This window comes from Orcinus orca, chromosome 13 (assembly GCF_937001465.1).
Source record: "Orcinus orca chromosome 13, mOrcOrc1.1, whole genome shotgun sequence".
NCBI lineage: Eukaryota > Metazoa > Chordata > Mammalia > Artiodactyla > Delphinidae > Orcinus > Orcinus orca.
In genome coordinates this window covers 48,411,019-48,422,097 of record NC_064571.1, presented here as the reverse complement: position 1 = coordinate 48,422,097, position 11,079 = coordinate 48,411,019, and positions in this window count along the sequence as shown.

The following is an 11,079-nucleotide window of genomic DNA, read 5'->3' as shown; positions in this document are numbered from 1 at the left end:
GACCATGGCAGTTAGGGTGAAACGAAAGTGTTCAGGGCCTCCTACGTTTCCACGGCATGGATATTGAGTTGCCTTAGCTTCTGACAAGATAGATGTGATGGTTTATAAAGCCATAGCTAGAAATGTAAAAACTCACTCTCCCACTAACACCTTTTTAAAAATAGGTTATATGACCAGAATGTCCAGACTGTGGGAACGGAAGATTCAATCAAGTGTTCTCATTATCCTCTCCAAAAGAGGAAGAAACTTTCCATTGGTTCCCAATGGTGATTTTTTTTCAGGAAAAATGCTTTCAGAAGAGTGGCCACTCACAGCTGTTTATTGATCCTTCCCATGATTGAGAAATAATAAAATACTCCGACCTTTTTAATCCTATTGCATCCCTCTGGCATTTTGATGAAAAGCAATTAGCCACTTCTCTTTTCCGGTGATAGCAGTTTCAAATCCAGATCAAGCTCCCTAATGAGAAGATCATAAGCTAGGATGGAAAAGCAAATGGTCACCTGACAAGCCAGAGTAAGATAAATGTTGGTGCTTTAGGCAGGGGCCACTGGGCAGCAGCTGAGAAGGTTCACTGCAAGAGAGTTTAAAATTAATCCTGACCTGCAGAATGGTATGGATGTCATCATGAATCTGTTGTTAATCCTTTAAGTGCTGAGGTGCAAGGTAGTTTGTTTATGGTAGCAAAGGGGATGTAAAACTTACGATTATTTGATTGATGAAAAATAATGTCATGGATTTTGTATCCTATCATGGAGAGAGCTTTGGGGTGGTTACTGTGAGTTTTGGTTCCACTGAAGGTACATTACAGACACTTATTCTTTATCCCCTAAATAGGGTTTAGAATGATTCTCTTTAGCCCTGAATAGGAGAATTGTTGCAGCATTGAGCTTCTTGTACAGCTATTTTGGTAAATGACAGAGGCAGAGCCTCCAACAAGCATATCTGAAATAAGAGGAGGTTTGACAGCCCAGGAAGGCTTTGATCATGTGATAAAGGAGTCAATGGGAAGAAATCTCTCAGGTGAGAGAGCTATAGTTCTATCAATTATGTTCTATAAATCTGGAGAATTGGGGAAAGAGTGCGAGGTTGCCTTTCAGCTCCTGCCAGATGGATTTCTAGGAGAAAAGCTCAGCTGCATTCCAGAACTTGTCTGTATGGCAGATGAACTCTCAGCTGAAGTATTTTAATGTAGATAGGAATAATATGAAAGTACTGACTTATTTCCTCAATCTTCTATATAACACAGTCTGTGGTGGGGAGCTGCTTCTGATGTAGACCGAATAAAATAAATAAGGACCCTTGGGTACAAACCCTCTCCTTTCAATGTTAATTTAAAATCCAGGGTGAAACTTTCAAACATGTTTTATTTAGCAGTCCTCAAATTGGTCACTCTGATAAAGGTTGACTGTAAGGGACCTGATATTCCTGAAGCGTGGTGTCTCTCATGGGGACACTCCCCTTAACTCTGTGTGTACTTTATTGCTGAAATAAAAAACTAATAAAGTGACCCTATAGTGAACACAGGAAAAGTGGCACAGGGGTCGCTGTTTCTCATTTTTCCTGGATAGGTGGATTCCCAAGGTCAAGCTTCAAGGTCTAGGAAATCTCTTAGGGACAATTTATCTTATAAGATTTCCAACACCAAGATCAATCTAAGTAAACTCTCCCTGAGCATTTTCAATATGGAAAGCTAAAGTGCTACAAAACGAGCTTCTGGTTTTCTGAGAATAGAGCACATTCGCTGATATATGATGACCATCAGCTTCACACCCATCCCTGGGGACACTAGGAAGGAATCAGTTCTAAGATGCTGAAGGAAACATTTAGTCTCTGGATCTTTGTGATGTTTATGAATGTTAATGTCCCCCACCTGCACTACCTCCAGGCCCTGACAATACAGTTGACTCTTGAACAACTCAGGTTTCAGCTGCCCATGTCCACTTATACACTAACTTCTTTCAGTAGTAAATACTACAGTGCTAAATGGTCCACAGTTGGTTGAAACTGCAGATGGGGAACTGTGGATATGGAGGAACTGTGTATAAGGAGAGCCAACTATATGTTATATAAGGATTTTTGACTGTGTGGAGGGTTGCGCCTCTAACTCGCGCATTGTTCAAGGGTCAACTGTATATTTTTATTTCTTAGATCTAAATAGTTATATATTGTAAATGAATTGGTGGTAGGAGTCATATAAAGAAGGGACCAAGTCTTCCAAAACACTCTCACCAGCACTCACCTAACCTAATACCTCAGGTCAATGAGCATGTTATGAAATCTGATCTTAAATCACTATATTACACTGACCTCTTAGAACCATCTGCATTTGATGTCCATTGATAAAGAGAAGGAGATTAAAGGGATCTGGCTTTGGATCAGTTAGACATGCATGTTGTTGGCAGTTACAGAAAACTATGGTGGCTTATAGAAATATTCTTATATTTCTCCTGTGATCTGTTGTCAGTTCAACATCTTTGCCTCTCTTTTATTTTATTTTTTTATTGAAGTATAGTTGATGTACAATGCTATGTTAGTTTCAGATGTATAGCAAAGTGATTCAGTTTATATATATATATATATATATTATACACACACACACACACACACACACACACATATATGTTCTTTTTCAGATTCTTTTCCCTTATAGGTCATTACAAAATATTGAGTATAGTTCTCTGTGCTATACAATAGGTCCTTGTTGGTACTGTGTATATGTTAATCCCAAACTCCTAATTTATCCCTCCCTACTACTTCCCCTTGGAAACCATAAGTTTGTTTTCTATGTCTGTGGGTCTATTTCTGTTTTGTATGTAAGTTCATTTGTATCATTTTTTTAAAATTCCACATATAAGCAATATCATATGATATTTGTCTTTCTCTGTCTGGCACAAGGCCTCTTGCACCAAACAGTTAGCTAAGCTGTGAATGCAAAGGAAAAGTTCTTGAAGGAAATGAAAAGTGCTACTCCAGTGAACAAATGAGTGATAAAGCGAAACAGCCTTACTGCTGATAAGGAGAAAGTTTTAGTGTTCTGGCTAGAAGATCAAACCAGCCACAACATTCCCTTAAGCCAAAGCTTAATCCAGAACAATCCCTAACTCTATTCAATTCTTTGAAGGATGAGAATGGTGAGGAAGCTGCAGAAGAAAAGTTTGAAGCTAGCAGAGTTTGGTTCATGAGGTTAAGGATAGAAGTTGTTTCCATAACATCAAAGCATGAGGTAAAGCAGCAAGTGCTGATGTAGAAGCTGCAAGTTATCTAGAAGATCCAGCAATGATAATTAATGGCTACACTAAAATAACAGATTTTCAATGTAGATGAACTAGCCTTCTATTGGAAGAAGATGCCATCTAAGACTTTCATAGCTAGAGAGAAGAAGTCAATGCCTAGCTTCAAAGGACAGGCTGACTCTCTTTTTAGGGGCTAATGAACTGGTGAAACCAGTGTTTATTTAGCATTCCAAAAATCCTAGGACCCTTAAGAATTCTTCTAAATGTACTCTACCTGTGCTCCATAAATGGAACAAATAAAGCCTGGATGACAGCACCTGTTTACAACATGTTTTACTGAATATTTTAAGTCTTCTGTTGAGACCTATTGTTCAGAAGAATATTCAAAATATTCCTGCTCATTGACAATGCACCTGGTGACCCAAGAGCTCTGATGGAAATGTTCAATGAGATTAATGTTGTTTCATGCCTCCTACCACAACATGCATTCTGCAGCCCATGAATCAAGGAGTAATTTAAACTTTCAAGTCTTATTATTTAAGAAATGCATTTCATAAGGCTATAGCTGCCATAGATAATGATTATTCTGAAAAATCTGGTCAAAGTTAATTGAAAACCTTTTAGACATGCATGTCTAAATGGCATTCTAGATGCCATTAAGAACATTTATGACTCATGGGAAGAGGTCAAATATCAATATTAACAGGAGTTGGGAAATAGTTGATTCCAACCCTCATGGATGACTTTGAAGGGTTCAAGACTTCAGTGGAAGAAGTCACTGCAGATGTGGTAGAAATAGCAAGAGAACAGGAATTAGTAGTGGAGCCTGAAGAAGTGCCTGAATTGCTGCAATCTCATGATAAAACTTGAACCAATGAGGAGTTGCTTCTTATGGATGAGCAAATAAAGTGGTTTCCTGAGGTGAAATCTACTCTTGGTGAAGATGCTGTGAAGATTGTTGAAATGACAGCAAAGGATTTAGAATATTACTTAAACTTACTTGATAAACTGTGGTAGAGTTTGAGAAGATTGACTCCAATTTTGAAAGAAGTTCTGTGGGTAAAATGCTATCAAATAGCATCGGCTGCTACAAAGAAATCCACTGTGAAAGGAAGAGTCAATTGATACAGTGAACTTCATTTTATTTTAAGAAAATGCCAGAGTCACCTCAACTGTCAGCAGCCAGCACCCGGATAGGTCAGTAGCCATCGACATCCAGGCAAGACCCTTCAACAGCAAAAAGATTATGACTCACTAATGGCTCAAATGGGGGTTGGCATTTTTTAGTAATAAAATATTTTTAATTAATATATGCAATTTGGAGGATATAATGAGATTGCACACTTAATAGACGACAGTATAGTATAAAAACAACTTTTACATGCACTAGGAAACCAAAAAATTCACATGATGTACTTTATTGCAGTGGTCTGGAACAGAGCCTGCATTTTCTCCTATAAATTTAAGTCTTTATGATGCCATTCTGAAGGAGATTTCCATTTGAAGCTTTACTTTATAATGAAAGGCTTTGCTCACAGTTCAAGGGATTTCAGGCACTGGTGCACAAATGAGGGAGATCTAGTGCCCCAGAAATCTCACTGAATTAGTGACAGACTTTATACATGGCTACCTACTCCACTTAGGAGGCTGGCACTGAATATTGCCTTGAACAAGGGCAGCCGTAGAATATTAAATCTAGATTAGGTCATTGTACTTGTTTTTTTTTTATTACAGTGTAACAAATTAGCACAAATATAGCAGCTTGAAACAGCACCCACTTTATTATTTTACTGTTCAGTGGGTGAGAAATCTGTTGTGGATTTGTCTGGGTTCTCTGTTTAGGACCTCACAAGACTGAAGTCAAGATGTCTGCCGGTTTGCACACTTATCTGGAGGATCTAAGAAAGAGTCTCTTTGCAAGCTTGCTGGTTGTAATGAGAATTCATTTCTTTGTTCTCATTTTCTTGCTGGCTGTTACCTGGGGGTATACTCAGCTCCTAGAGGACACTCTTAGGTCTTGCTTTATGGCCCCCTCCATCTTCAAGACAGTTTTGAATCTCCCTTGTGCTTCAACCTCTGACTTCCTCTTCTGCTACCAGCCTGAGAAAACTCTGCTTTTAAGGGGCTCATATAATGAGATTATGCCTGGTAATATTCCTAATCAAAGGAATAATTAATCCAAATTAATCAAATAGTTAATCCAAATTACATTTGAAAAATCCTTTTTGCCATGTAAAGTAACATAATCAGAAGAGTAACGTCAGGGGACAGAGATCATGGGGTTGGTGGGGGGCATCTTAGAATTCTCCTCACCACTGTTATCTCTGGCTGACGGCATGTCCATGAAAAAGTAGAATTCTGCCTTATACTTTTTTGGGGGACTCTTGATGCGTAAGGCAGAAGAACTAAAACAGCACTGTACACAGACTTGGCCAACCCAGTGGCTTATCTCAGGAATGAGTCTTTTGAGATAGCCATGCCATATGGAAGAGCAAGGAGGGGAGTTAGAGAACTTTAAACTGTATGAAAATAGAAATGGAACTTTGCTTTCATATTCCCAGTGTGTAATCTAGTATGTCATGGAGTAAGCACTCAGTGTGTGTTAAATGAATGAATGATTAGACTGTGTATTAGTCACCTTTTGTTAACAAACACCACCCCCCCAATCTTTTTCTCTTATGAGAACACAAGTTTTATTTCTGATTTTCTTTTCTCCTGATGGATCATGGTAAAAGAGACCAATACAAAGGACACAATTATGTTAAAACCTCTCAGATGGAGGTAAATCACATTAAGTCACATGGTCAATCCCATAGCAGTAGAATGGAAAAAGTTGATCCATCTACTGAAAGGCACTGTGACATCACACGATAAAGGATAGGATCTATTATCCTAATACAGGGAGAGGGCAGCATATATGGCCTCAATGATGCAATCTATCACAGTCTATCCACAGTTTACTGGCCAATAATTATCCCTGCTTCTGTGTTAGCAGACTCTAAGGTTTGGCATAGAGGGAGAATATTTAGGTGGGAAGGACAGCTGGGGTTTTTCTACTCTATCACTCTAAGCTTTCTTTCCTTCTGAGTTCTCTTATACTCCTTTGTGGACAACATAATAGGCATCAAACAAAATTCAGTAAGGACACTTGAATGACTCATTTAACCAGCCTCACTGCAACACCTTACAGGTCCTCCATTCTAGGACTTTGTCTTAAGAAAACAATTTCACTGATTTTTTTCATATTCTCCAGGGATCCCCAGATTACCTAATCCATGATTTTTACATGGAAGATTTGATTTCTCGCTGTTTAAATGTATTTCAAGCCTAACCCTGTTGGAATAATCACATTCATCTTACCTCAAAGATTTTAAGTATTGTTTTGTAAAGGAAATGTGTATGTATCTCAATCTCTTTCCTCAGAGAACTGTATATCCTTTCCCTTCCTGTGTTCAGGCAACATTAGTCTTAAATTATAGCAACATACAGTGAAAAAATATTGTTCTCTTTCCTTTAATGGATGTTCATTTCCCAAACTTACAGGAAAAGTTGTGGAAATAACATTTTAGTCAATAAATTTCTAACATTATATTACACGTCTTGCACCTTGGGTAATGTAATGTATGGGAAATTATTTAGCTATTAGTCTTCTGTGGAAGCCAAATGAATAATGAGAATTGGTAATTAATCTTATTTTCAAGGATTTTCAACACTATCTGTGTCCTTGGGGCCACTTTCGCAGATGTTATACTTTACTGTTTCCTGATCCAAAGCGACAGGAGGCTTTTTTTTAAGTCTAAGATTTAAAAGAGTATTGAGGCTTGTCTGAGCTATGCATCCATAAAGACAGGCAGGCAGAAACATAACCATTTGTTTGTATTTTTTCCCAAACATGCCAACTGGAACAATGGCTGTATTTTCCCCTTCATGTGAAGTTTCCAAAGCACCTGAACAGCTGCAGTCGTTCTATTAAATAAAAAGCTGAATGCCAGACTCACATTTCACTTTTACCCTTGTTCTTGTTGACCACCTCCTGCCATGAAGGGAAAAAGTAAAAATGCTCACCATCCTCCTATTTCTCTGTTGGAAACCAATAGGTTTTCCTGGTAGTTGGTGATACTGAGAGTCTCCTTAAATCCTTATTTGATAAATAAACAACATGTTAATGTGATGGATGGGGGAACGTTCATATAAATGTTTATCAGAAGAGAGTCAGAAGCATGTGGTTCTTCTGGCTGTCACACCTATCCTCATGGTGTCACAGTTACTTCCAGAATTTTTTAAAAACTGGTCCTTTGATGTCTCCAGTCAGTTTTTATCTGCCTTTTGGGTTTACTGCAGTTAATGGAATCTTTCTTATTCTTAAAAAGATCAAACCAAAGGGTATAGGGGGACCTGAATTATGCAGTAGAATTGTGTAGCAAAACTAGCTAGCTGCTTACCAAACCTTATTCTGCTTCTTCCTGAGCCCACAAACCACATTTCCCAGACTTGCTTACAATTAGGTGCGAATACTGAGTTGCAGCAGGTGAAATATGAACAAAAATTAAGTGAGCCACTTTCCAGGAACATGCCATAAAACTCCCATGAGCGATCCTTCCCTGGTTGGATGCAGATGTTGGTGAAGACAGTTGGTGAAGTTGGATGGCGATCTTGGAAATTATGTGGTGAAAATGGTTATAAGATGAAAGGACTTTGAATACCGGAATCACTTTTGGAGTGGTGTCTTCTGCTGATCAAGAATTTCTATTTTGGACTTTCTTTGAGTGAGAATAAACTTTCACTGTTTTGAGCCATTATGTGTTTTGGACTTTGTTATTATATCTATTATTTTTTAACTAATGCATATACAATTTTGTGTCCTGAAATTTTAGAACAGCGTAAAAAGATGACCTGTTAAATTCTTACATTGTGCCTGGATTTCTTTTATGTCCTTAGTGAATTTTGAAATATACAAATCATTTAATTTGTGCATGTTCTTAAAGAATATGGAGAGGGGAACGGGACATATGAAGAAGAGTGAGTGATTGTTATCGAGTATTTGTATTCCTAAATCTGAACTCTAACCAGAGTTAGCATGGTGGAGTCTACATTGCTACCCACTGAGGTCTGGAAATGTTTAATCAGTAGATTTACTTAATCAATCCTTGAGAGGACTACAAACCTGACCATCTTTGATTGCAAAGGCATTTCACTATCCTGAACACAGATGCCTGATCCACAGAAATTGAGATAATAAATATTGTTGTTTTAAACTACTAATTTTGGGGTAGTTTGTTACAATCTGTAGTAGTTTTTAATTACTTTATCTACTAGAGCTAAATGTATATTTCCTAGCCCTCAGAATTTCCACTCATAACCATCAGATATGCATACATGTTCACAAAAGACATGAATAGGAATGTTCACAGGAGCACTATTCATATAACCCACACTGGAAACTTGCTGAATGTCCAATACACTAAATGTTCACCAGATGTAATGGATAAGTAAATTGCGGCATATTCACAAAATGGAAAACTACATAGCTTTGAAAATGATTAATTAATCTACAACAATGTAGATTTCACAAAGAAGCTGGGTACAAAAGAGAACCTACCTTGTCACTTAATTTATGTAAAGTATTCTGTTTTCTAATCAGTATAATGTCAGTATAATGATTACCCTTCTGGGGGAGTACGACTGGAAAGGGGGTTCAAAATGGGCCTTGTGTTATAGGTAATATTCTGTTTCTTGGAATGGGTGCTATACATGGTGTGCTGTCTTTGTGGAAATTCATCCAGGTTTACACTTTGATGTATTTACATTTCTGTATGAGTATTAAATTTAAAATTTTTTAAAGTTTAAAAAATGTTCATGCCTTTGTGATAGACATCTATCTTAATGATATTGTCAAACACATATAAAAATCTCCGTGTGTTTGTGTGTACGTACGTGCTGTGAATTAAAATTTGGAGAGAGCCCTCATATCCATTAAGATGATTGGTTAAATAAATTATGGAGCATTCATCAAACTGTTTGCTGTAGTTCTATTAGGATGAATATGGCAATCTGTTTGATAGAGAAAGATGCTCACTATATGCTTCTCAATGAGAATAATAGGTCATAGGCATGCAAGGGACTGGCAGAAACACAGTGGATTAGACAGATAGAAAGATACTTACCAAAACATTAATAATGAGTTACCTGGGTGGTAATTTCATGGCTGACTGTTTTTTCCTTTTGGCTTATCTATATTTTTAATGTATCAGTGAGTTTGGTATGATTTTATGTTTTTGTATTTAATTTGATTTTAATATCTTAGAAGCCAGAAGTCATGCTTTTTATTCAACAACACTCATTGTACACACATTTATCACATTGAACCATAGACCTTGTAGAAAGTCAGAACTCAATAAATATTCACTTACTGCCTGACTAAATAATAAGCCATAATAAGAGATAATCTGTCATCCTCATCCATATATTATGTATTAAAGAAGGACATCTGTGTTCTAGCAGGTTGTATAGAGACAACTACTAAACATGTGTATTTGTGTGTGTGCACTTTGTGTAAGAGAATTATATATTAGAGCCTGCCTTAAAGGCATTTTGGACATTAATTTAAATGAGAAGGAGAGATGCAATTGAGAAGGGACAATAAAGGTAATGCCTCCGGTTGGTTAATAGTCTGTGGACATTTCAAGCCTATTGAATAATGTGTTAATTTCATTAGACATTTTATCCGATGTGTAGGCTCCTTGTCTGATTTTGCAAAGGTCGCATAAATCCTGGCTCATTCACAGTGAGGAAACAACCTTCCAGGGCCTTCACAGCCCAGGCAGGTGGTTGTTAATGGGATGCCGAGTGATCTGAAGCCTAGAATTGTAATTGGTTGCTGATTGTGTATGCAAGGCTTAAATTCTGGATTTTGTATTTCCTGTTGGGAATGACTTTACAAAAAGAAGAAATACTAGAAAACTCCATAGTACTTTTAAGCAATTCTTTCTTTTTCGTTTCATTTGTGCATCTGTATGGTGGTATGCCCTAGACTAAACACCAGCAGCTCTTATTATTTTGTTGCAAAACAATACTGACAACTATCCACTGAAATGTAATAATACCAACTCAGCTGTCTCAATGGAAACAAAACTGTTCACAAATGGCAAAATGTAAATAGAGATGAGGGAGGGTACAGAGGAAGAAGGGAGCAAAGAGAGAATTAAAAATATATTTTTCTAAGACATAAAAATAGGACTTTGCCTATCACAAAACTAGCAGTTTGGTATTAATTTATATAATAAGAATAATTTAGTTTTGGCACAGGGGCTAGATGGATTGAATAACAAAATGGAAAGACACAGTAAATGATTACTCTCTAGAAAATGGATTATCCAGGCTTTTACTTTCTCTTCTCCTTTCTCCGAGTCCTTTGGGCATTCACCACATAACTACAAGAATTTAGACAAAATTTTAAAAAATGATGCTTAAATCGGTTTCATTTATCTGCTTGCTGGAATCTATTTTAGAAAGTGAAGCGAGGGATATCTCAAAGCAGTTGAAATAATTGGAGAATTATCTATAGATCTGTAATTTAGTTTTTTTAGCTATTCACAGTCCCATTTACCATAAGTGTAGTTTTAAAAATCATTATATGAGGGCTTCCCTGGTGGCGCAGTGGTTGAGAGTCCGCCTGCCAATGCAGGGGACGCGGGTTCGTGCCCCGGTCCGGGAAGATCCCACATGCCGCGGAGCGGCTGCGCCTGTGAGCCATGGCCGCTGAGCCTGCGCGTCCGGAGCCTGTGCTCCGCGACGGGAGAGGCCACAGCGGTGAGAGGCCCGCGTACCGCAAAAAAACAAACAA